Here is a 26,397-nt window from a genome sequence, read left to right on the forward strand (position 1 = left end):
GTCGGAGCGCTGGAGCGAGAGCGTCTTCCTCTCGCTCACGCTCCGCCACCTCCTTCTGCGATATTACGCACTCGCAGAAAGAGGCGACCGCCGCCCATGCCTCCTCACTCCCCAGCATAGTGCGAACAATGGAAGGGAGCGAGAGGTCTGCTCCGACCGCCGCAACCAAATTCTGCCGCGGCTCGGACCACGATGGACACTCTTCCACAGTGTGCCGCACCGTGTCCGCTGTTGCGCCACAGTGGTGGCACGACGGGCTCTCCTCCCGCCCGATGCGGTGCAGGTATGAGCCAAAACAGCCATGGCCTGTCATCACCTGCACCAGGCGGAAGGAGAGGAAACCAAACGGCCGCTCGAGCCAAGCCTGGAGGACTGGCCCGATGGCGTCCAGCGTTCGTCTGCCAAAGGCAGCAGCGGCAAGGTCGTCCGCCCAATGGCCGACGATGGCCTCCTTGGCCTCCTGCCGCACAGCCTCCCTCACCTCATGAGCCGGGTGCTCTCCCCGCGCCCTCCGCTCTGCCGTCCAATCATAGACTCTGGCGAGCACCCACGCCTCCAGCTCCCACGGAGGTGTGCCCGCCAGTGCGCATGCCGCCGCGAAGCCCACTGTGCGGTAGGCCCGCGCCACCCGCTGAGCGATAGCCCTTTGAGGCACACGAAGGGCGGTGGCATTCTCCCTTCTGTGTAGGGAGTCCGCCCAAATCGGAGCCCCATAAAGGGCCATGCTCCTGAGAATGCCGGCGTACAAACGCCGGCATCGCGCGCTGGGCCCCCCCAGATTTGGCATTAGCCACGAGAGGGCATTCGAAAAAAAAAAACAAAAGTTGCATCTAAACAGTAGTTATTTCGTCTAAACATTCGTAGTTAAGTCTGAAAAGTCAAAGTTGCGACTGAACAGTCGCAGTTGCGACTACACAGTCGCAGTTCCGACTAAAAAGTCGTAGCCGCGATTGAACATTCGTTGCATATCAACAAAAGTTGCATCTGACCTGTAGTTATTTCGTCTAAACATTCGTAGTTATTTTTTATTTTTTTTTATTTTTTTATGAAGTATGCCGGTAATCGAGCAGACGTATTACCTGATGGTAAGCAATCGCCGCCGCCCATGGACACTTGAAACACCAGAGGCTTTACAAGTGCGTTACCGGCTTTTTGGGAGTTAGGAATTTAAGGGTTGTTGTTCGGGAATGGGGATGGGGAAGATTGGGAAGGGAGGAATTGGGCCTCCGGTAACCTCACTCACACAACGAAACACAACGCGAGCGTTGTTTCACGTCGGTTTTCTGTGAGGCCGTGGTATCACTCCGGCCGAGCCGGCCCATTCGTGCCGAAGCATGGCTCTCCCACACTTAAAAGTTAAGTCTGAAAAGTCAAAGTTGCGACTGAACAGTCGCAGTTGCGACTGAACAGTCGCAGTTGCGACTAGACAGTCGCAGTTCCGACTAAAAAGTCGTAGCCGCGATTGAACAAATACAATACAAATACAAAATAGTTTATTGGGTAAATAAAGAAATACATTACATGTTAACGTGTTTGGAGCCCCCATTTAAGCAAACAATGCCTGTATTAGGAGACTCCGCTCTTTTTACATCATTGTCGTACACATAATACTAACACAGTTAATACTATAGTGTACTGAGACCTTAGGGTAAATATGCAATGTGAGTACGTTTATTATTATTTTTATTTTAGTTATAATATAGATAATCTCAAGAAATTTTAAAATATATTTATAAAGTTGCAGTTTAATTCAATTTACTCAGTAAATCCAAACATGTTTCCAGTCAATGCTTGTGCTATGTATGGCGTGATGAGCGGTATTGTAAGGTGTGTGATGTATTATGGTGTGGTGTGGTGTAGTGTAATGTGGTGTGGTGTAGTGTAGTGTGGTGAGGTGTGGTGTGGTGTGGTGTAGTGTAGTGTAGGGTGATCTGGTGTTATGATGTTAGTGATGTGATATGAAGTGGTGTGTGTCAGTCTTGTGTGTAATGAAGTGTATGGTGTAGCGGGTGTGTGTGGTTTTTTGTTATGGTATATTATGTATAATGTATATGTTATATGTTATGGCTACTCAACGTGTTCCAGAAGCGTCTCCGTTTCCTCGTAGGTAAGTAATTTAATCCAGTCTAATATACTTATTTTACAGTCGTGGTAACTTTTATTATATACACTAGCTTTTGCCCGCGACTTCGTTCGCGTGGAATAGTGACTTCCGGCAAATTTTTGGTTTTAACCACATAGTTCCCGATCTCGCGGGATCTCTTCAAAAATGAGATGTGGAAGATATTCCAGGGAACTGTTCAAAAATCAACATAATGAGCTCTGCGTTTGAATTTAATAGATGTATACTCACTTAGGGCATTGAAAAAATAGTTTAAAAACGGACTTAAACTAACTTAAAACTAAAAAAAGCTACGAATTACGAATTTATAACAATTAAAAAAGAAACTATATTACAACCTATCCTCTATGCTATAATAACCAAGCTTAAACTAAATAATTTAAAAGAAACGACTTAAATCTAATCTAATTAAAAAAATAGACTTACAATTTTATTAAAAAAACTAACTACAGTAACTACTAATAATCGATATCAAACTAAACCTACGTTAAATAGTTTAACCAAAAAACCAGGAAAACCCAACAAATAAACTTATTAATTGACAAATACAACGAAACCAATTTAGAATATACGAAACAGCAGGACCACTACAGACAAATAATCATACGACTGATAATACACTTTTTCTACGATAGTACCGAAGCGCTCGGCCGATACCCAACCAAATGAATGTAACGAAACCATAGCGCGATCTATTTCGATCCCAACGCCATCTATCGAGGATAAAGACAACTTGGATTATTTATTTATACTCCGTTCGGGCATTTTCTTTGTACTAAAAGTTTAATTATATTGATATTATTTTTTTCATACCTTTTTACTATTTATTTACTTTTTTTCGATGAATTAAAACAATAACATGAACCGAAGTCGTGTAACGATCGACATAGAATTATCTATACTCCGTTAGAGCATTTTCTTTGTACTAAATGTTTTATTATATTGATATTATTTTTTTCATACCTTTTTACTATTTATTTACTTTTTTCGATGAATTAAAACAATAACATGAACCGAAGTCGTGTAACGATCGACATAGAATTATCTATACTCCGTTAGAGCATTTTCTTTGTACTAAATGTTTTATTATATTGATATTATTTTTTTCATACCTTTTTACTATTTATTTACTTTTTTCGATAAATTAAAACAATAACATGAACCGAAGTCGTGTAACGATCGACATAGAATTATTTATAAATAATTTATTTCTTATTTTTATTTTTTGATTTTTGAAATAAAAATATATCTATGTCCTTTCTAAGGTTCTAAACTATATCTGTACTAAATTTCAACCAAATCCGTCAAATAGTTGCGGAGATTAATGGTATAAGCATAGAATGTTCGACGTGATTCTTTAATTTGACATAACTTTTTTATTTATGAACCGATTGACATGAAACAAACACTAAATGTAAATTTAAGCATCCCAAAATATATTCGTGAAAACCGCATCCAACTCGGATCAGCCGTTTCTGAGATTAGCGCGCACAGACGAACAGACAAACAGACAAACAGACAAACAGACAAAAAAAAAGTTAATTACATTTTTGGGTTCGACATCGACATAACAATAACCCCTGCTATTTTTTTTATTTTTATTTTCAATGTACAGACAGCACTTTTCTACGATTTTATTATATGTATAGATAAACGTGTTTGTTAATTTTGTTATATAGCTGACTAGAGCGTTTATTGAATTGTTTGTATGCAAATCTAGTTTTAGTTTGGGGAACTTGGAGAACTAAATCTTTTCTTCGTTTAGATTTTTCTTTATCATTATAAGATAGGGTTTTATGTTTTTTTAGAATAATTTGGAGAATGTACAGTTTTCTCACAGAGAGTAAATCACTTATCTAAATATATAAAACTCAAAGGTGACTGACTGACTGACTGACTGACATAGTGATCTATCAACGCACAGCCCAAACTACTGGACGGATCGGGCTGAAATTTGGCATGCAGGTAGATGTTATGACGTAGGCATCCGCTAAGAAAGGATTTTGATCAATTCTACCCCCAAGGGGATAAAATAGGGGATGAAAATTTGTATGAAACTTTGTCAATTTTAAACCAATCGGACTGAGACTTTGCATGCATAAAGCTACTATGGCGTAGGCAACCCTTAAGAAAGGATTTTGATAAATTCCATCCCTAAGGGGATAAAATAGGGGATGAAAGTTTGTATACATCTTCTTAGATTTTATGAAGAAGTCCTGATGACGAATCAGAATTTTATGATGACGTTCGCTTAAATACGATTTTGATTAATTCAACCCCCATTCAACCCCCTCGGGTGATAAAATAAGGGATGATGAAAGATGTAAAATGTATTAGTTTGAACCTATCAGTACGTAATGGAACGTACGTTCTATTTCTAAACTATTTATAATATTTTCTAAATTATTTATAATATCTATTTATAAACTATATAGGTACTTATAAATTATATTATAATATAAAATATATCTCCTATAATGGTGTGGCTATCCCATTCAGTCAGGACGTCAAGGACTTGGGCTTAATTATTGACAGCACATTGAGCTGGCGTGCACAAGTTGCTAGTGTTTGCCAGAAAGTTACTGGGTCATTGAGGGCGCTGTATCGTTTGAAGAATTTCCTTCCATCCTCCGTAAGGGCACAGCTGGTGCAGAGCTTGATTTTCCCCATTATTGATTACGCTGATGTCTGTTACTACGACCTGAATGCAGATCTGCTCAACAAACTGGACCGACTTCTAAATAACTGCATTCGATTCGTCTTCAACTTACGTAAATACGATCATGTTTCTGCATATAGAGTGCAACTAAAGTGGCTGCCTATACGCTTGCGCAGGCAGCAGAGGGCATTAACCACTTTATTCTCTTACCTTGACTCTCCTTCTTCACCTAATTATCTTGCTTCTTACTTCCAATATTCTTGCGCCAACCACACTAAATTTCTTCGTTCATCTCAAAATCGACACCTTCAGTGTGTCTCTCATCGCACTGACTTCCTTCACTCTTCTTTTTTCATTCAAGCTGTTCTTCTGTGGAATGCGCTCCCCAAGGAGATCAGAGTGGCAAAGAGTCGCAGTTCCTTCGAATTTAAAGTCCGCGAGCATGTAACTAAGGATTGGCAGAATCAAAACAATTGAGGATACTTATTTCTCCATATCACTATTTTCACTATTTATGTTATATATGTAGTCGTTTAACAGTGGATATATATTGTATTATATGTATATGTTTATGTGTATATATGTATATAAGTATATAATATGTATCTTCATATATATATTATGTATGTATAAGATATATTGTATTCATATATTTATTCTTTTGCGCTTGTGTTATGACTTAGCATCAATCCGCTTCATTTCTCTGCACTACCCTATGGTTGACTGTTAGAGAATGCCTTAAGGCATTAAGTCCGCCATTCACTGTATTTGTGATGAAGTTTAAAATAAATAAATAAATAAATAATATAATTAATTGTATGTTGCTTGCTCACGAGTAAGTTCACCCAATAACTTAATAGTTTTAGCGCCTAATGACAGATTAGTAAAGAATATTGTGTACAAAGAAGTTTTGTAGGCCTTAATTTTTTACACACGCTAAACAAAAGTAAAGCCGCAAAAACCATACCTAATTAATAATAATACTTCTTAACGCGAGCGAAGTCGCGGGCAAAAGCTAGTTTGGTATAAACTTGAAGTAGGAAATCTTTTATTTTTAAAATACATCAGTTTTATTAATGCACACTGAGCTCGTTCTAAATGTATAAATTTAGTTTTTGCAGCACCGCCCCAGATTGGAATACAGTATAATAGCACGGATTGGGCTAGTGCCACATATATTTCATTTAGGAGATTTCTGGGACGGTTCTTACAACTCTCTAATTTAGTTGGAACAATATGTCTGAGGGTTTTAAAAACCCAACTGAGTTTCCTTATTCTCCCAGAAGTCTGCTCAAGATGAGGGTACCAGGACAGTGCTTGATCTAACACAACTCCAAGATATTTAGTTTGATCTACTTTCTCAATGCATGGGCAATCACAACTCATAGAAGACATGTTTCCACATATGTGTACCTTCAAATCCAACTCTTCGATAGGTTGTGTACGGTTACTGATACTAAAGCAAATGTAGTTGGTTTTATTAGTATTTAGGGAAAGCAGGTTACTTTTTAACCATTCAGCTACCCGAGCCATTCCTGCCTCTGCACTCCGTTTAACTTTGTGCCAGGATGGACCATAGAAAACGATAGATGTATCATCTGCGTAGGTGAATACTTTAGCATTTTCTATTTCCATATTACAAAGATCGTTAATGTAAAGGAGAAAGAGGGTAGGTCCAAGAACGCTACCCTGTGGGACGCCGTAGGATACATCTACCCAGTCACTAGAGTACTGTCCTATTTTTACTCTTTGTTTCCTATTGGAGAGGTAATCTATAAGTAAACTGAGAGCTTTGCCCCTTATTCCGGCTTTCTCTAGCTTGTTCACAAGGATTGGGACAGAGACGGTGTCGAATGCTTTTTTGAGGTCTAAGAAAACAGAAAGACATCTGTTTCCTTTATCAAGATGCTCAGCTACGAGAGAACTTAACGCAGTTACTGCATCCTCAGTACATACACCTTGCCTAAAGCCAAACTGCGAGTTAGATAATAGATTAAAGGACATCAACCACTTTGTATGGCGTTTGGGCTTGGACATGAACATGAAAATATTGTACTATTTTTTACTTTATTGAGCGGCTTACAGTACAAAGAAAACGTATAGATAAGAAACTTTGTATCAAATTAATAATTAAACATAATATATGAAAAAACTTCAACACTTTAAAATAAATCGTTTATTTGTGAAACTATTCATTTTCATAATGTTAACAAAACATTATCTAGAAACTGAGCTGGTGGAGTTACATTTTCATGCCTTGCCCAACTTAAATACCATATCACAGACATGATATGAGCGCAGCAACCACTTACACTTACTTACTTAATGACTTACCACTTGTGGTGCGATCCATTGCAGTATAACTCGCTGCACTTCCACAAGATTAACATTGTGTCTTCTCCTGTGAGTGATTTCAGTTCCACAATTGACACAATATATAGATTTACTAGGCAAAATCGGAAAGTCCAAGTTTACGGGGTCGTCGTCATGTAAAGCGGCTTCGTTGCCAGGGTTAACGTTTGAGCGGGTACTGAGTCCAAGAGTGAGCCGGGGCCATCGGATAGAAAATCACCAGAATCCATTTTGAATAGCACAGTCGTCAAAAATAGCCAAAATCGAAATAATATTCACAATATAATACGAAAAAGAACTGTCACAAAACTGTTGTCATGGCAGTGTCACCAATAATAACAATAATCAATTACAAAACTGTTTTTATTCTTATTTAATATTATTTATATTTACACTCCCGAATAGAAATCAAAATTCATTAAATATTATTATTAAATTATTTGTGAACTTCTTATTTCTCAATACAGCTGTTCAAAACTCTAGCCCATTTTGGTTGATGTCCTTTGTTTAAATAATTTGTCAGTCTAATATTTATAATTTTTTCAAGCACTTTGGAAATTGAAGTTAAGACGGAAATAGGCCTATAGTTGCTGACATCGTCACTGTCACCACCCTTGTAAACTGGGGTTATAACGGACTGTTTTAGTGGAGCCGGGAAAGCACCCTCCTGGAAGCAAAGATTAGCAAGGTGGGTTATAATGGGGACAGCTTCCTCTCTTATATGTTTTAAAAATTTAGTCGAAACATTGTCCCACCCAGGGGCACTATCGGATTTCAGATTCATCAGAATACCATGCACTTCTGAATCGTCCGTATCCAGTAGTACAAAGGAATTTAATTGTGATCTTAGTGCAATGGTTGGGTTAAGGGTGTTATTTAAATCCGAATGAATTTTTTTGGCAAGTTGTTCTCCAATATTCGCAAAATAAGAATTAACATAGTTAATTGACTCCATGGGGGTTGTTTTAATGTTTAATAGTTCTACATTCTGACTTTTTAATCTATTTGAGTGTGTGATGGTTTTTACATTTTTCCAGAGTAATTTGTTGTTAGATACTGATTGTGCAAGTAAATTCCTTTCATATTTTCTCTTTAATCTCTTTATTAAATTATTACAGAAGTTCCTGTACCTAATATATGTTAGTTTTAAAATTTCATTATGAGGGTCATTTTGATGGTTTTTTTGCAATCTATTTCGGTTTTTGATACAACGGAGGATGCCCAAGGTAATCCAAGGTTTTATGATGCGTTGGTTACTTGGAACATTTTTTATATTTGTGTTTTCGTGTATTACTTCAGTAACCATCTTAATAAAATTGTTGATTAATAAATTAGGATCATCACAAAATAATAAGTCTGATAAATTTCTTACCTGTAAATCTCTTAAAGCTTGATCGTAATTTAGAGTAGTTGAAGTTCGATTTATGATTGGGATGTTTTTTAACTTTTTTATTGAAATAAATGTTGTGTAGTGATCAGTCACGGTAGTGTGCAGGATTGCGATAGATGCCAAGAACCCCCTATGTATCTTAAGCATGAAATGGTCAAGACAGCTTTGTTCCCTTGTGGGCAAAGTGTGCCCGGGAAGTATACCGAATAACGATAACATATTTAGGTAGTTATCTCTACTCTTCTGCTCCTGGGATGACTCAGTATCTCTGTGTTTGAGGTTAATATTTATGTCACCAGCTATTATGATGTTTCTTTGTGATGTTAATGTGTTTAACTGTGTGCTGAGGGAGTCAATGAAGCTGTCAGTATTTGAGTTAGAGGCAGATCGGTAGATACATAGAACTATATTACCCAATATGTCTAATCGTAGACAGGATGCTTGAAGCAGTTGAATTTCCTTGACTTTTGAGTTTAAAGAGTTCCTAACATATACAACTACGCCGTCATTCTGGTTTAATTGACGAGTTGTCATATACGAGCGATAGTTGTTCATTTGCGGAATTGATTTGTTAGCATGCAATCTACATTCTGTTAGAATAATAATGTCTGGTTCAAACTTAAGGTTAGATAAAGAGACTAAAACGCTGTCAAAGTTATAGTAAATACTCCGTATGTTTTGGGATATTATAGTGAGGTCACTTTTGTTTACACAGATATATTTATGGAGTTCTGTAGAATCGCATTCAACTGTATGGGCAATTTCAATGTTATCTATTTCTGTGACAGTATGAAGTGTATTATTATTCATTTATAGTTAATTTTAATTGAAAAACCGTCAAGATTAGGTAAGTATTTATTTCAATGTATATAAACAGCAAGTAGCCATATAGTGAGATTTTAATTTGTGTTACTTTGGTGGGCTGTATTTTTATTTTAGAGGGATGTAAAGTATGTGAATATATGCATATAAGTGTGTTGTGTGTTTGCGCGTTTTGTGTGTTGTAACTTCGTGTAAGTACTTTGTGTGTAAGTAAGATATATATGTATATGTGTATTTGTGTGTAAGTAAGATATGTAAGCATATTTTTATGTATGTTGGAGTTCCGTTTTTTAACTAAATAGATAAGCATGACGGCTGGGAAACTGTAGTTGCCAATTGAGTAAATCTTCAACCAGCAACCGGTTAATTTCAAATTAAACAGTACTAAAAACACCTTCAATGTTAAAAATAGACAAATTATAAAGTTAGGTGAGAATAGTCATTTACTGAGTAAAAGTTTATGTACCTGTTCTTCGGTTCTTATAATTATAGTTGGCGAATTTTCGTCCTTTTTAATGTAAACCTTGCCGTAGGCAGTCCAACAAAACTTGTATATTCCAGCTTTGGCGAGATCCCGTGCCAGAAAGTGGAGGCGGGAGCTTTTAGCCGTCAAATGTTCAGATATGAAGACCGGGGTATCTTCTTGACTTTTAAGCCCCATGTGTTTGCAACTCAACTTATTTTGATGTTTTGTGTTGAAGGCCTTGGCCAATTTCAATGTCTCAGTCTTGAGGATTGTGGAACCAATTTCCACGACAATAGGTGTGTTCTGTTTTTCCGCGAACTCGGTATATGTCCTTAATGTCGTTTTTTTTAATGTTGCTCTGTATGTTTGCAAAAAGGCATGTAGTCATTTCTAAAAGATCTTCTTTGGTCTCCCCATTTTTTCTCGGCACATTTTTAATCATTAAGTTGCTTTTCCGACTTTCCGTTTGCATGTCCTCAATCTTATTTTCTAAAGTGAAGATATATTTTTTGTCTTCTTTAGACTGCATTTCGAGTCGGTTTATCTTCTCTTGAAGGTCCGAGTTTTGTGCTGTTAAGAACGCGATCGACTTTTCTATATGTGTGTTTGACTGTTGAATCTCCAATAGTTTTAAATTAATTTTTTGTGTCTCTTTCTCTTGTTTTTCGTTAAAGGACGAGAGCATTTTTTTTATCTCTTCCTTGAAATCATTTAATTCTTTGGTTAGTGAATCATCCATATCATCTCTGCTTCTTTTGACGCGTTGGAACACATAATTAGGTGGAGTTTTATGTGTGCCCGCTGTATTAACTTCCGTGTCTGACATAGACCTGTTCAGATCCGAGGTGTTCATCATTTATGTAAAATCAAAGTAAGTTGACTCACCGAAAAGGTAAGGTACTGTACTGTACAGTTTCGCGGCAGGCAAGCGATGACAAGGAGCGCGAGGAGTGTTGCGTAAGCTGCGTACTACAGAGCGCTAGCAATATTATAGCTATATGTATGAAGATATTGCGTAGTTAAGTCTGAAAAGTCAAAGTTGCGACTAATCAGTCGCAGTTGCGACTAGACAGTCGCAGTTGCGAGTACACAGTCGCAGTTGCGACTAGACAGTCGCAGGTCCGACTAAAAAGTCGTAGCTGCGATTGAACATTCGTTGCATATCAACAAAAGTTTCATCTGAACAGTAGTTATTTTGTCTAAACATTCGTAGTTAAGTCTGAAAAGTCAAAGTTGCGACTAATCAGTCGCAAATGCGACTACACAGTCGCAGTTGCGACTAGACAGTCGCAGTTCCGACTAAAAAGTCGTAGCCGCGATTGAACAGTCGTTGCATATCAACAAAAGTTGCATCTGAACAGTAGTTATTTCGTCTAAACATTCGTAGTTAAGTCTGAAAAGTCAAAGTTGCGACTGAACAGTCGCAGTTGCGACTACACAGTCGCAGTTGCGACTAAACAGTCGCAGTTACGACTGAAAAGTCGTTGCATATTAACAAAAGTTGCACCTGAACAGTAGTTATTTCGTCTAAACATTCGTGGTTAAGTATGAAAAGTCAAAGTTGCGACTGAACAGTCGCAGTTGCGACTACACAGTCGCAGTTACGACTAAACAGTCGCAGTTACGACTGAAAAGTCGAAGTTGCGATTGAACAGTCGTTGCATATCAACAAAAGTTGCATCTGAACAGTAGTTATTTCGTCTAAACATTCGTAGTTAAGTCTGAAAAGTCAAAGTTGCGACTGAACAGTCGCAGACTACACAGTCGCAGTTGCGACTAGACAGTCGCAGTTGCGACTAAAAAGTCGTAGCTTGCGATTGAACAGTCGTTGCATATCAACAAAAGTTGCATCTGAACAGTAGTTATTTCGTCTAAACATTCGTAGTTAAGACTGAAAAGTCAAAGTTGCGACTGAACAGACGCAGTTGTGACTGAAAAGTCGCAGTTGCGACTACACAGTCGCAGTTGCAACTGAAAAGTCGAAGTGGCGATTGAACAGTCGTTGCATATCAACAAAAGTTGCATCTGAACAGTAGTTATTTCGTCTAAACATTCGTAGTTAAGTCTGAAAAGTCAAAGTTGCGACTGAACAGTCGCAGTTGCGACTAGACAGTCGCAGTTGCGACTAAAAAGTCGTAGCTGCGATTGAACAGTCGTTGCATATCAACAAAAGTTGCATCTGAACAGTAGTTATTTCGTCTAAACATTCGAAGTTAAGTCTGAAAAGTCAAAGTTGCGACTGAACAGTCGCAACAGTCGCAGTTGCAACTACACAGTCGCAGTTGCGACTAAAAAGTCGTAGCTGCGATTGAACAGTCGTTGCATATCAACAAAAATAGCATCTGAACAGTAGTTATTTCGTCCAAACATTCGTAGTTAAGTCTGAAAAGTCAAAGTTGCGACTGAACAGTCGCAGTTGCGACTACACAGTCGCAGTTGCGACTACACAGTCGCAGTCGCGACTAAAAAGTCGTAGGTGCGATTGAACAGTCGTTGCATATCAACAAAAGTTGCATCTGAACAGTAGTTATTTCGTCTAAACATTCGTAGTTAAGTCTGAAAAGTCAAAGTTGCGACTGAACAGTCGCAGTTGCGACTAGACAGTCGCAGTTGCGACTAAAAAGTCGTAGCTGCGATTGAACAGTCGTTGCATATCAACAAAAGTTGCATCTGAACAGTAGTTATTTCGTCTAAACATTCGTAGTTAAGTCTGAAAAGTCAAAGTTGCGACTGAACAGTCGCAGTTGCGACTGAACAGTCGCAGTTGCGACTACACAGTCGCAGTCGCGACTAAAAAGTCGTAGGTGCGATTGAACAGTCGTTGCATATCAACAAATGTTGCAACTGAACAGTAATTATTTCGTGCAAACATTCGTAGTTAAGACTGAAAAGTCAAAGTTGCGACTGAACAGTCGCAGTTGCGACTGAACAGTCGCAGTTGCGACTGAACAGTCGCAGTTGCGACTACACAGTCGCAGTCACGACTAAAAAGTCGTAGGTGCGATTGAACAGTCGTTGCATATCAACAAATGTTGCAACTGAACAGTAATTATTTCGTGTAAACATTCGTAGTTAAGACTGAAAAGTCAAAGTTGCGACTGTACAGTCGCAGTTGCGACTACACAGTCGCAGTTGCGACTCGTAGCCGCGATTGAACAGTCGTTGCATATCAACAGTTGCATCGAACAGTAGTTATTTCGTCTAAACATTCGTAGTTAAGTCTGAAAAGTCAAAGTTGCGACTGAACAGTCGCAGTTGCGACTAGACAGTCGCAGTTGCGACTAAAAAGTCGTAGCTGCGATTGAACAGTCGTTGCATATCAACAAAAGTTGCATCTGAACAGTAGTTATTTCGTCTAAACATTCGTAGTTAAGTCTGAAAAGTCAAAGTTGCGACTATACAGTCGCAGTTGCGACTAGACAGTCGCAGTTGCGACTAGACAGTCGCAGTTGCGACTAAAAAGTCGTAGCTGCGATTGAACAGTCGTTGCATATCAACAAAAGTTGCATCTGAACAGTAGTTATTTCGTCTAAACATTCGTAGTTAAGTCTGAAAAGTCAAAGTTGCGACTGAACAGTCGCAGTTGCGACTGAACAGTCGCAGTTGCGACTACACAGTCGCAGTTGCGACTAAAAAGTCGTAGCTGCGATTGAACAGTCGTTGCATATCAACAAAAGTTGCATCTGAACAGTAGTTATTTCGTCTAAACATTCGTAGTTAAGTCTGAAAAGTCAAAGTTGCGACTGAACAGTCGCAGTTGCGACTAGACAGTCGCAGTTGCGACTAAAAAGTCGTAGCTGCGATTGAACAGTCGTTGCATATCAACAAAAGTTGCATCTGAACAGTAGTTATTTCGTCTAAACATTCGTAGTTAAGTCTGAAAAGTCAAAGTTGCGACTGAACAGTCGCAGTTGCGACTAACAGTCGCAGTTGCGACTAGACAGTCGCAGTTGCGACTAAAAAGTCGTAGCCGCGATTGAACAGTCGTTGCATATCAACAAAAGTTGCATCTGAACAGTAGTTATTTCGTCCAAACATTCGTAGTTAAGTCTGAAAAGTCAAAGTTGCGACTGAACAGTCGCAGTTGCGACTACACAGTCGCAGTTGCGACTACACAGTCGCAGTTGCGACTAAAAAGTCGTAGCTGCGATTGAACAGTCGTTGCATATAAACAAAAGTTGGATTTGAACAGTAGTTATTTCGTCCAAACATTCGTAGTTAAATCTGAAAAGTCAAAGTTGCGACTACACAGTCGCAGTTGCGACTAACAGTCGCAGTTGCGACTAGACAGTCGCAGTTGCGACTAAAAAGTCGTAGCTGCGATTGAACAGTCGTTGCATATCAACAAAAGTTGCATCTGAACAGTAGTTATTTCGTCTAAACATTCGTAGTTAAGTCTGAAAAGTCAAAGTTGCGACTGAACAGTCGCAGTTGCGACTACACAGTCGCAGTTGCGACTACACAGTCGCAGTAGCGACTAAAAAGTCGTAGTTGTGATTGAACAGTCGTTGCATATCAACAAAAGTTGCATTTGAACAGCAGTTAATTCGTCTAAACATTCGTAGTTAAGACGGAAAAGTCAAAGTTGCGACTGAACAGTCGCAGTTGCGACTACACAGTCGCAGTTGTGACTACACAGTCGCAGTTGTGATTACACAATCGCAGTTGCGTCAGAAAAATCGTAGCTGCGTTTGAACAGTCGTTGCATATCAACAAAAGTTGCATTTGAACAGTAGTTATTTCGTCTAAACATTCGTAGTTAAGACGGAAAAGTCAAAGTTGCGACAGTTGCGAACAGTCGCAGTCACGACTAAAAAGTCGCAGGTGCGATTGAACAGTCGTTGCATATCAACAAATGTTGCAACTGAACAGTAGTTATTTCGTCCAAACATTCGTAGTTAAATCTGAAAAGTCAAAGTTGCGACTGAACGGTCGCAGTTGCGACTACACAGTCGCAGTCACGACTAAATAGTCGCAGTCACGACTAAAAAGTCATAGGTGCGATTGAACAGTCGTTGCATATCAACAAAAGTTGCATCTGAACAGTAGTTATTTCGTCTAAACATTCGTAGTTAAGACGGAAAAGTCAAAGTTGCGACTGAACAGTCGCAGTTGCGACTACACAGTCGCAGTTGCGACTACACAGTCGCAGTTGCGATTACACAGTCGCAGTAGCGACTAAAAAGTCGTAGTTGCGATTGAACAGTCGTTGCATATCAACAAAAGTTGCATTTGAACAGTAGTTATTTCGTCTAAACATTCGTAGTTAAGTCTGAAAAGTCAAAGTTGCGACTGAACAGTCGCAGTTGCGACTACACAGTCGCAGTTGCGACTACACAGTCGCAGTTGCGACTAAAAAGTCGTAGTTGCGATTGAACAGTCGTTGCATATCAACAAAAGTTGCATCTGAACAGTAGTTATTTCGTCTAAACATTCGTAGTTAAGACTGAAAAGTCAAAGTTGCGACTATACAGTCGCAGTTGCGACTATACAGTCGCAGTTGCGACTAGACAGTCGCAGTTGCGACTAAAAAGTCGTAGCTGCGATTGAACAGTCGTTGCATATCAACAAAAGTTGCATTTGAACAGTAGTTATTTCGTCTAAACATTCGTAGTTAAGACGGAAAAGTCAAAGTTGCGACTGAACAGTCGCAGTTGCGACTACACAGTCGCAGTTGCGACTACACAGTCGCAGTTGCGATTACACAGTCGCAGTAGCGACTAAAAAGTCGTAGTTGCGACTAAAAAGTCGTAGTTGCGATTGAACAGTCGTTGCATATCAACAAAAGTTGCATTTGAACAGTAGTTATTTCGTCTAAACATTCGTAGTTAAGACGGAAAAGTCAAAGTTGCGACTGAACAGTCGCAGTTGCGACTACACAGTCGCAGTTGCGACTACACAGTCGCAGTTGCGACTGAAAAGTCGTAGCTGCGATTGAACAGTCGTTGCCTATCAACAAAAGTTGCATCTGAACAGTAGTTATTTCGTCTAAACATTCGTAGTTAACCCTGAAAAGACAAAGTTGCGACTGAACAGTCGTAGTTGCGACTACACAGTCGCAGTTGCGACTAGACAGTCGCAGTTGCGACTAAAAAGTCGTAGCTGCGATTGAACAGTCGTTGCATATCAACAAAAGTTGCATCTGAACAGTAGTTATTTCGTCTAAACATTCGTAGTTAAGTCTGAAAAGTCAAAGTTGCGACTATACAGTCGCAGTTGCGACTATACAGTCGCAGTTGCGACTAGACAGTCGCAGTTGCGACTAAAAAGTCGTAGCTGCGATTGAACAGTCGTTGCATATCAACAAAAGTTGCATCTGAACAGTAGTTATTTCGTCTAAACATTCGTAGTTAAGTCTGAAAAGTCAAAGTTGCGACTATACAGTCGCAGTTGCGACTAGACAGTCGCAGTTGCGACTAGACAGTCGCAGTTGCGACTAAAAAGTCGTAGCTGCGATTGAACAGTCGTTGCATATCAACAAAAGTTGCATCTGAACAGTAGTTATTTCGTCTAAACATTCGTAGTTAAGTCTGAAAAGTCAAAGTTGCGACTGAACAGTCGCAGTTGCGACTACACAGTCGCAGTTGCGACTAGACTACACAGTCGCAGTTCGACTACACAGTTGCGACTAAAAAGTCGTAGTTGCGACTGAACAGTCGTTGCATATCAACAAAAGTTGCATCTGAACAGTAGTTATTTCGTCTAAACATCCGTAGTTAAGTCTGGAAAGTCAAAATTGCGACTACACAGTCGCAGTTGCGACTACACAGTCGCAGTTGCGACTACACAGTCGCAGTTGCGTCAGAAAAATCGTAGCTGCGTTTGAACAGTCGTTGCATATCAACAAAAGTTGCATTTGAACAGTAGTTATTTCATCTAAACATTCGTAGTTAAGACGGAAAAGTCAAAGTTGCGACTGAACAGTCGCAGTTGCGACTACACAGTCGCAGTTGCGACTACACAGTCGCAGTTGTGATTACACAATCGCAGTTGCGTCAGAAAAATCGTAGCTGCGATTGAACAGTCGTTGCATATCAACAAAAGTTGCATTTGAACAGTAGTTATTTCGTCTAAACATTCGTAGTTAAGACGGAAAAGTCAAAGTTGCGACTGAACAGTCGCAGTTGCGACTACACAGTCGCAGTTGCGACTAGACAGTCGCAGTTGCGACTAAAAAGTCGTAGCTGCGATTGAACAGTCGTTGCATATCAACAAAAGTTGCATCTGAACAGTAGTTATTTCGTCTAAACATTCGTAGTTAAGACTGAAAAGTCAAAGTTGCGACTGAACAGTCGCAGTTGCGACTACACAGTCGCAGTTGCGACTACACAGTCGCAGTTGCGACTAAAAAGTCGTAGCTGCGATTGAACAGTCGTTGCATATCAACAAATGTTGCAACTGAACAGTAGTTATTTCGTCCAAACATTCGTAGTTAAGTCTGAAAAGTCAAAGTTGCGACTGAACAGTCGCAGTTGCGACTACACAGTCGCAGTTGCGACTACACAGTCGCAGTTGCGATTACACAGTCGCAGTAGCGACTAAAAAGTCGTAGTTGCGATTGAACAGTCGTTGCATATCAACAAAAGTTGCATTTGAACAGTAGTTATTTCGTCTAAACATTCGTAGTTAAGACGGAAAAGTCAAAGTTGCGACTACACAGTCGCAGTTGCGACTACACAGTCGCAGTTGCGACTACACAGTCGCAGTTGCGACTAAAAAGTCGTAGTTGCGATTGAACAGTCGTTGCATATCAACAAAAGTTGCATTTGAACAGTAGTTATTTCGTCTAAACATTCGTAGTTAAGACGGAAAAGTCAAAGTTGCGACTGAACAGTCGCAGTTGCGACTACACAGTCGCAGTTGCGATTACACAGTCGCAGGAGCGACTAAAAAGTCGTAGTTGCGATTGAACAGTCGTTGCATATCAACAAAAGTTGCATTTGAACAGTAGTTATTTCGTCTAAACATTCGTAGTTAAGACGGAAAAGTCAAAGTTGCGACTGAACAGTCGCAGTTGCGACTACACAGTCGCAGTTGCGACTACACAGTCGCAGTTGCGACTAAAAAGTCGTAGCTGCGATTGAACAGTCGTTGCATATCAACAAATGTTGCAACTGAACAGTAGTTATTTCGTCCAAACATTCGTAGTTAAGTCTGAAAAGTCAAAGTTGCGACTGAATAGTCGCAGTTGCGACTACAAAGTCGCAGTTGCGACTATACAGTCGCAGTCGCGACTAAAAAGTCGTAGGTGCGATTGAACAGTCGTTGCATATCAACAAAAATAGCATCTGAACAGTAGTTATTTCGTCCAAACATTCGTAGTTAAGTCTGAAAAGTCAAAGTTGCGACTGAACAGTCGCAGTTGCGACTACACAGTCGCAGTTGCGACTACACAGTCGCAGTTGCGACTAAAAAGTCGTAGCTGCGATTGAACAGTCGTTGCATATCAACAAAAGTTGCATCTGAACAGTAGTTATTTCGTCTAAACATTCGTAGTTAAGTCTGAAAAGTCAAAGTTGCGACTGAACAGTCGCAGTTGCGACTACACAGTCGCAGTTGCGACTACACAGTCGCAGTTGCGACTAAAAAGTCGTAGTTGCGATTGAACAGTCGTTGCATATAAACAAAAGTTGGATTTGAACAGTAGTTATTTCGTCCAAACATTCGTAGTTAAATCTTAAAAGTCAAAGTTGCGACTATACAGTCGCAGTTGCGACTATACAGTCGCAGTTGCGACTAGACAGTCGCAGTTGCGACTAAAAAGTCGTAGCTGCGATTGAACAGTCGTTGCATATCAACAAAAGTTGCATCTGAACAGTAGTTATTTCGTCTAAACATTCGTAGTTAAGTCTGAAAAGTCAAAGTTGCGACTGAACAGTCGCAGTTGCGACTAGACAGTCGCAGTTGCGACTAAAAAGTCGTAGCTGCGATTGAACAGTCGTTGCATATCAACAAAAGTTGCATCTGAACAGTAGTTATTTCGTCTAAACATTCGTAGTTAAGTCTGAAAAGTCAAAGTTGCGACTGAACAGTCTCAGTTGCGACTACACAGTCGCAGTTGCGACTAGACAGTCGCAGTTGCGACTAAAAAGTCGTAGCTGCAATTGAACAGTCGTTGCATATCAACAAAAGTTGCATCTGAACAGTAGTTATTTCGTCTAAACATTCGTAGTTAAGTCTGAAAAGTCAAAGTTGCGACTGAACAGTCGCAGCTGCGACTAGACAGTCGCAGTTGCGACTAGACAGTCGCAGTTGCGACTAAAAAGTCGTAGTTGCGATTGAACAGTCGTTGCATATCAACAAAAGTTGCATCTGAACAGTAGTTATTTCGTCTAAACATTCGTAGTTAAGTCTGAAAAGTCAAAGTTGCGACTGAACAGTCGCAGTTGCGACTACACAGTCGCAGTTGCGACTAAACAGTCGCAGTTGCGACTAAACAGTCGCAGTTACGACTGAAAAGTCGTTGCATATCAACAAAAGTTGCATCTGAACAGTAGTTATTTCGTCTAAACATTCGTAGTTAAGACTGAAAAGTCAAAGTTGCGACTGAAAAGTCGAAGTGGCGATTAAATAGTCGTTGCATATCAACAAAAGTTGCATTTGAACAATAGTTATTTCGTCCGAACATTCGTAGTTAAGACTGAAAAGCCAAAGTTGCGACTAAAAAGTCGAAGTGGCGATTGAACAGTCGCATATCAACAAGTTGCATCTGAACAGTAGTTATTTCGTCTAAACATTCGTAGTTAAGACTGAAAAGTCAAAGTTGCGACTGTACAGTCGCAGTTGCGACTAGACAGTCGCAGTTGCGACCGAAAAGTCGTAGTTGCGATTGAACAGTCGTTGCATATCAACAAAAGTTGCATCTGAACAGTAGTTATTTCGTCTAAACATTCGTAGTTAAGACTGAAAAGTCAAAGTTGCGACTAAACAGTCGCAGTTGCGACTAGACAGTCGCAGTTGCGACTAGACAGTCGCAGAAGTCGTAGCTGCGATTGAACAGTCGTTGCATATCAACAAAAGTTGCATCTGAACAGTAGTTATTTCGTCTAAACATTCGTAGTTAAGACTGAAAAGTCATAGTTGCGACTACACAGTCGCAGTTGCGACTAGACAGTCGCAGTTGCGACTAGACAGTCGCAGTTGCGACTAAAAAGTCGTAGCTGCGATTGAACAGTCGTTGCATATCAACAAAAGTTGCATCTGAACAGTAGTTATTTCGTCTAAACATTCGTAGTTAAGTCTGAAAAGTCAAAGTTGCGACTAATCAGTCGCAGTTGCGACTACACAGTCGCAGTTGCGACTAGACAGTCGCAGTTCCGACTAAAAAGTCGTAGCCGCGATTGAACAGTCGTTGCATATCAACAAAAGTTGCATCTGACCAGTAGTTATTTTGTCTAAACATTCGTAGTTAAGTCTGAAAAGTCAAAGTTGCGACTGAACAGTCGCAGTTGCGACTACACAGTCGCAGTTGCGACTAGACAGTCGCAGTTCCGACTAAAAAGTCGTAGCCGCGATTGAACAGTCGTTGCATATCAACAAAAGTTGCATCTGACCTGTAGTTATTACCGACTTCACAAAAAGGAGGAGGTACTATGTTCGACTGTTTGTATGTTTTTTTTTTTTGTATGTTTGTTCATCGAATACTCCGTCAATTGTCGACGGATTTTCAAAATTCTTTTTTGTTCGAAAGTAGATAGTTCTGAGGTGGTCCCATCGTCACCAAGTTAGGATCTGATGATGGGATCTTAGAGAAATCGAGGGAACTCCTCAAATATTATAGGGAACTATATAGTGATTTTGGTATATTCATCTAGAATTGAAGTATTTACAGTCAAAAAGTAACCTTTGAAGAGGTGGAACTGATGAAGAAGACCAGAAATGGCCAATGAAACTTCATACTCACATAGAAATCACAATAAAGTTAATTAAGTGACTGTGACAATACAAATAAATAAAGTAGTTATTGAGATATAGAATTTTAACCGACTTTTTTAGTTGCGATACTGGGTATCGCAACTAAAAAGTGTGAAGTCGGTCGCAACTTCTGAATGTTCAATCGCGGCTACGACTTTTTAGTCGGAACTGCGACTGTCTTGTCGCAACTGCGACTGTGTAGTCGCAACTGCGACTGATTAGTCGCAACTTTGACTTTTCAGACTTAACTACGAATGTTTAGACAAAATAACTACTGCTCAGATGCAACTTTTGTTGATATGCAACGACTGTTCAATCGCGGCTACGACTTTTAAGTCGCAACTGCGACTGTCTAGTCGCAACTGCGACTGTGTAGTCGCAACTGCGACTGATTAGTCGCAACTTTGACTTTTCAGACTTAACTACGAATGTTTAGACAAAATAACTACTGGTCAGATGCAACTTTTGTTGATATGCAACGACTGTTCAATCGCGGCTACGACTTTTTAGTCGGAACTGCGACTGTCTAGTCGCAACTGCGACTGTTCAGTCGCAACTGCGACTGTTCAGTCGCAACTTTGACTTTTCAGTCTTAACTACGAATGTTTAGACGAAATAACTACTGTTCAGATGCAACTTTTGTTGATATGCAACGAATGTTCAATCGCGGCTACGACTTTTTAGTCGAAACTGCGACTGTCTTGTCGCAACTGCGACTGTTCAGTCGCAACTGCGACTGTTCAGTCGCAACTTTGACTTTTCAGACTTAACTACGAATGTTTAGACAAAATAACTACAGGTCAGATGCAACTTTTGTTGATATGCAACGACTGTTCAATCGCGGCTACGACTTTTTAGTCGGAACTGCGACTGTCTAGTCGCAACTGCGACTGTTCAGTCGCAACTTTGACTTTTCAGACTTAACTACGAATGTTTAGACGAAATAACTACTGTTTAGATGCAACTTTTGTTGATATGCAACGACTGTTCAATCGCGGCTACGACTTTTTAGTCGGAACTGCGACTGTCTAGTCGCAACTGCGACTGTGTAGTCGCAACTGCGACTGATTAGTCGCAACTTTGACTTTTCAGACTTAACTACGAATGTTTAGACAAAATAACTACAGGTCAGATGCAACTTTTGTTGATATGCAACGACTGTTCAATCGCGGCTACGACTTTTCAGTCGGAACTGCGACTATCTAATCGCAACTGCGACTGTGTAGTCGCAACTGCGACTGATTAGTCGCAACTTTGACTTTTCAGACTTAACTACGAATGTTTAGACAAAATAACTACTGTTCAGATGCAACTTTTGTTGATATGCAACGACTGTTCAATCGCGGCTACGACTTTTTGGTCGGAACTGCGACTGTCTAGTCGCAACTGCGACTGTTCAGTCGCAACTGCGACTGTTCAGTCGCAACTTTGACTTTTCAGACTTAACTACGAATGTTTAGACAAAATAACTACAGGTCAGATGCAACTTTTGTTGATATGCAACGACTGTTCAATCGCGGCTACGACTTTTTAGTCGGAACTGCGACTGTCTAGTCGCAACTGCGACTGTTCAGTCGCAACTTTGACTTTTCAGACTTAACTACGAATGTTTAGACGAAATAACTACAGGTCAGATGCAACTTTTGTTGATATGCAACGACTGTTCAATCGCGGCTACGACTTTTTAGTCGGAACTGCGACTGTCTAGTCGCAACTGCGACTGTGTAGTCGCAACTGCGACTGATTAGTCGCAACTTTGACTTTTCAGACTTAACTACGAATGTTTAGACGAAATAACTACAGGTCAGATGCAACTTTTGTTGATATGCAACGACTGTTCAATCGCGGCTACGACTTTTTAGTCGGAACTGCGACTGTCTAGTCGCAACTGCGACTGTGTAGTCGCAACTGCGACTGATTAGTCGCAACTTTGACTTTTCAGACTTAACTACGAATGTTTAGACAAAATAACTACTGGTCAGATGCAACTTTTGTTGATATGCAACGACTGTTCAATCGCGGCTACGACTTTTTAGTCGGAACTGCGACTGTCTAGTCGCAACTGCGACTGTGTAGTCGCAACTGCGACTGATTAGTCGCAACTTTGACTTTTCAGACTTAACTACGAATGTTTAGACGAAATAACTACAGGTCAGATGCAACTTTTGTTGATATGCAACGACTGTTCAATCGCGGCTACGACTTTTTAGTCGGAACTGCGACTGTCTAGTCGCAACTGCGACTGTGTAGTCGCAACTGCGACTGATTAGTCGCAACTTTGACTTTTCAGACTTAACTACGAATGTTTAGACAAAATAACTACTGGTCAGATGCAACTTTTGTTGATATGCAACGACTGTTCAATCGCGGCTACGACTTTTTAGTCGGAACTGCGACTGTCTAGTCGCAACTGCGACTGTTCAGTCGCAACTGCGACTGTTCAGTCGCAACTTTGACTTTTCAGACTTAACTACGAATGTTTAGACGAAATAACTACAGGTCAGATGCAACTTTTGTTGATATGCAACGACTGTTCAATCGCGGCTACGACTTTTTAGTCGGAACTGCGACTGTCTAGTCGCAACTGCGACTGTGTAGTCGCAACTGCGACTGTTCAGTCGCAACTTTGACTTTTCAGACTTAACTACGAATGTTTAGACAAAATAACTACTGTTCAGATGCAACTTTTGTTGATATGCATCGACTGTTCAATCGCGGCTACGACTTTTTAGTCGGAACTGCGACTGTTCAGTCGCAACTTTGACTTTTCAGACTTAACTACGAATGTTTAGACGAAATAACTACAGGTCAGATGCAACTTTTGTTGATATGCAACGACTGTTCAATCGCGGCTACGACTTTTTAGTCGGAACTGCGACTGTCTAGTCGCAACTGCGACTGTGTAGTCGCAACTGCGACTGATTAGTCGCAACTTTGACTTTTCAGACTTAACTACGAATGTTTAGACAAAATAACTACAGGTCAGATGCAACTTTTGTTGATATGCAACGACTGTTCAATCGCGGCTACGACTTTTTAGTCGGAACTGCGACTGTCTAGTCGCAACTGCGACTGTGTAGTCGCAACTGCGACTGATTAGTCGCAACTTTGACTTTTCAGACTTAACTACGAATGTTTAGACAAAATAACTACTGGTCAGATGCAACTTTTGTTGATATGCAACGACTGTTCAATCGCGGCTACGACTTTTTAGTCGGAACTGCGACTGTCTAGTCGCAACTGCGACTGTGTAGTCGCAACTGTGACTGATTAGTCGCAACTTTGACTTTTCAGACTTAACTACGAATGTTTAGACGAAAATAACTACTGTTTAGATGCAACTTTTGTTGATATGCAACGACTGTTCAATCGCGGCTACGACTTTTTGGTCGGAACTGCGACTGTCTAGTCGCAACTGCGACTGTGTAGTCGCAACTGTGACTGATTAGTCGCAACTTTGACTTTTCAGACTTAACTACGAATGTTTAGACGAAAATAACTACTGTTTAGATGCAACTTTTGTTGATATGCAACGAATGTTCAATCGCGGCTACGACTTTTTAGTCGGAACTGCGACTGTCTAGTCGCAACTGCGACTGTGTAGTCGCAACTGCGACTGATTAGTCGCAACTTTGACTTTTCAGACTTAACTACGAATGTTTAGACAAAATAACTACAGGTCAGATGCAACTTTTGTTGATATGCAACGACTGTTCAATCGCGGCTACGACTTTTTAGTCGGAACTGCGACTGTCTAGTCGCAACTGCGACTGTGTAGTCGCAACTGCGACTGATTAGTCGCAACTTTGACTTTTCAGACTTAACTACGAATGTTTAGACAAAATAACTACTGGTCAGATGTAACTTTTGTTGATATGCAACGACTGTTCAATCGCGGCTACGACTTTTTGGTCGGAACTGCGACTGTCTAGTCGCAACTGCGACTGTTCAGTCGCAACTGCGACTGTTCAGTCGCAACTTTGACTTTTCAGTCTTAACTACGAATGTTTAGACGAAATAACTACTGTTCAGATGCAACTTTTGTTGATATGCAACGAATGTTCAATCGCGGCTACGACTTTTTAGTCGGAACTGCGACTGTGTAGTCGCAACTGCGACTGTTCAGTCGCAACTTTGACTTTTCAGACTTAACTACGAATGTTTAGACGAAATAACTACAGGTCAGATGCAACTTTTGTTGATATGCAACGACTGTTCAATCGCGGCTACGACTTTTTAGTCGGAACTGCGACTGTCTAGTCGCAACTGCGACTGTGTAGTCGCAACTGCGACTGATTAGTCGCAACTTTGACTTTTCAGACTTAACTACGAATGTTTAGACAAAAAAAACTACTGGTCAGATGCAACTTTTGTTGATATGCAACGACTGTTCAATCGCGGCTACGACTTTTTAGTCGGAACTGCGACTGTCTAGTCGCAACTGCGACTGTTCAGTCGCAACTTTGACTTTTCAGACTTAACTACGAATGTTTAGACAAAATAACTACAGGTCAGATGCAACTTTTGTTGATATGCAACGACTGTTCAATCGCGGCTACGACTTTTTAGTCGGAACTGCGACTGTCTAGTCGCAACTGCGACTGTGTAGTCGCAACTGCGACTGATTAGTCGCAACTTTGACTTTTCAGACTTAACTACGAATGTTTAGACAAAAAAAACTACTGGTCAGATGCAACTTTTGTTGATATGCAACGACTGTTCAATCGCGGCTACGACTTTTTAGTCGGAACTGCGACTGTCTAGTCGCAACTGCGACTGTGTAGTCGCAACTGCGACTGATTAGTCGCAACTTTGACTTTTCAGACTTAACTACGAATGTTTAGACAAAATAACTACAGGTCAGACGCAACTTTTGTTGATATGCAACGACTGTTCAATCGCGGCTACGACTTTTTGGTCGGAACTGCGACTGTCTAGTCGCAACTGCGACTGTGTAGTCGCAACTGCGACTGATTAGTCGCAACTTTGACTTTTCAGACTTAACTACGAATGTTTAGACAAAATAACTACTGTTCAGATGCAACTTTTGTTGATATGCAACGACTGTTCAATCGCGGCTACGACTTTTTAGTCGGAACTGCGACTGTCTAGTCGCAACTGCGACTGTTCAGTCGCAACTGCGACTGTTCAGTCGCAACTTTGACTTTTCAGACTTAACTACGAATGTTTAGACGAAATAACTACTGTTCAGATGCAACTTTTGTTGATATGCAACGACTGTTCAATCGCGGCTACGACTTTTTAGTCGGAACTGCGACTGTCTAGTCGCAACTGCGACTGTTCAGTCGCAACTGCGACTGTTCAGTCGCAACTTTGACTTTTCAGACTTTTTTTTTTTTTTTTTTATCTTTTATTTAAGGGGCTTTTATTCTAAGAACATGCCAGCCCCGTTGATTCATAAGTAAGAAATACATACAATAATACATACCTTATAAACTAGGGCATAAGTATCAGAATATCACTGACGCGTGAACACCTTAAATAAGTTGATGGCAGCAGACGAAACAGGATTTGCTAAAATCTTTAAAAGAGGTCCAACATCCATCATATTCAAATTAAATTCGCGCACCAGTGATTCCCTGTCACTTTTATATTTATCACATTCTATTAATATATGATATACATCATCAAGTACACTACACACATCACAA

General features: G+C 40.2%; 1 protein-coding gene across 1 annotated transcript in view; it reads left to right on the top strand.

The window, feature by feature from the left end:
* The window catches only part of LOC118280932 (igLON family member 5-like), a 251,111-nt gene that overhangs the window by 151,391 nt on the left and 73,323 nt on the right, over positions 1–26,397 (top strand). The window lies entirely within an intron of this gene.

This window comes from Spodoptera frugiperda, chromosome 19 (assembly GCF_023101765.2).
Source record: "Spodoptera frugiperda isolate SF20-4 chromosome 19, AGI-APGP_CSIRO_Sfru_2.0, whole genome shotgun sequence".
Classification (NCBI taxonomy): Eukaryota; Metazoa; Arthropoda; class Insecta; order Lepidoptera; family Noctuidae; genus Spodoptera; species Spodoptera frugiperda.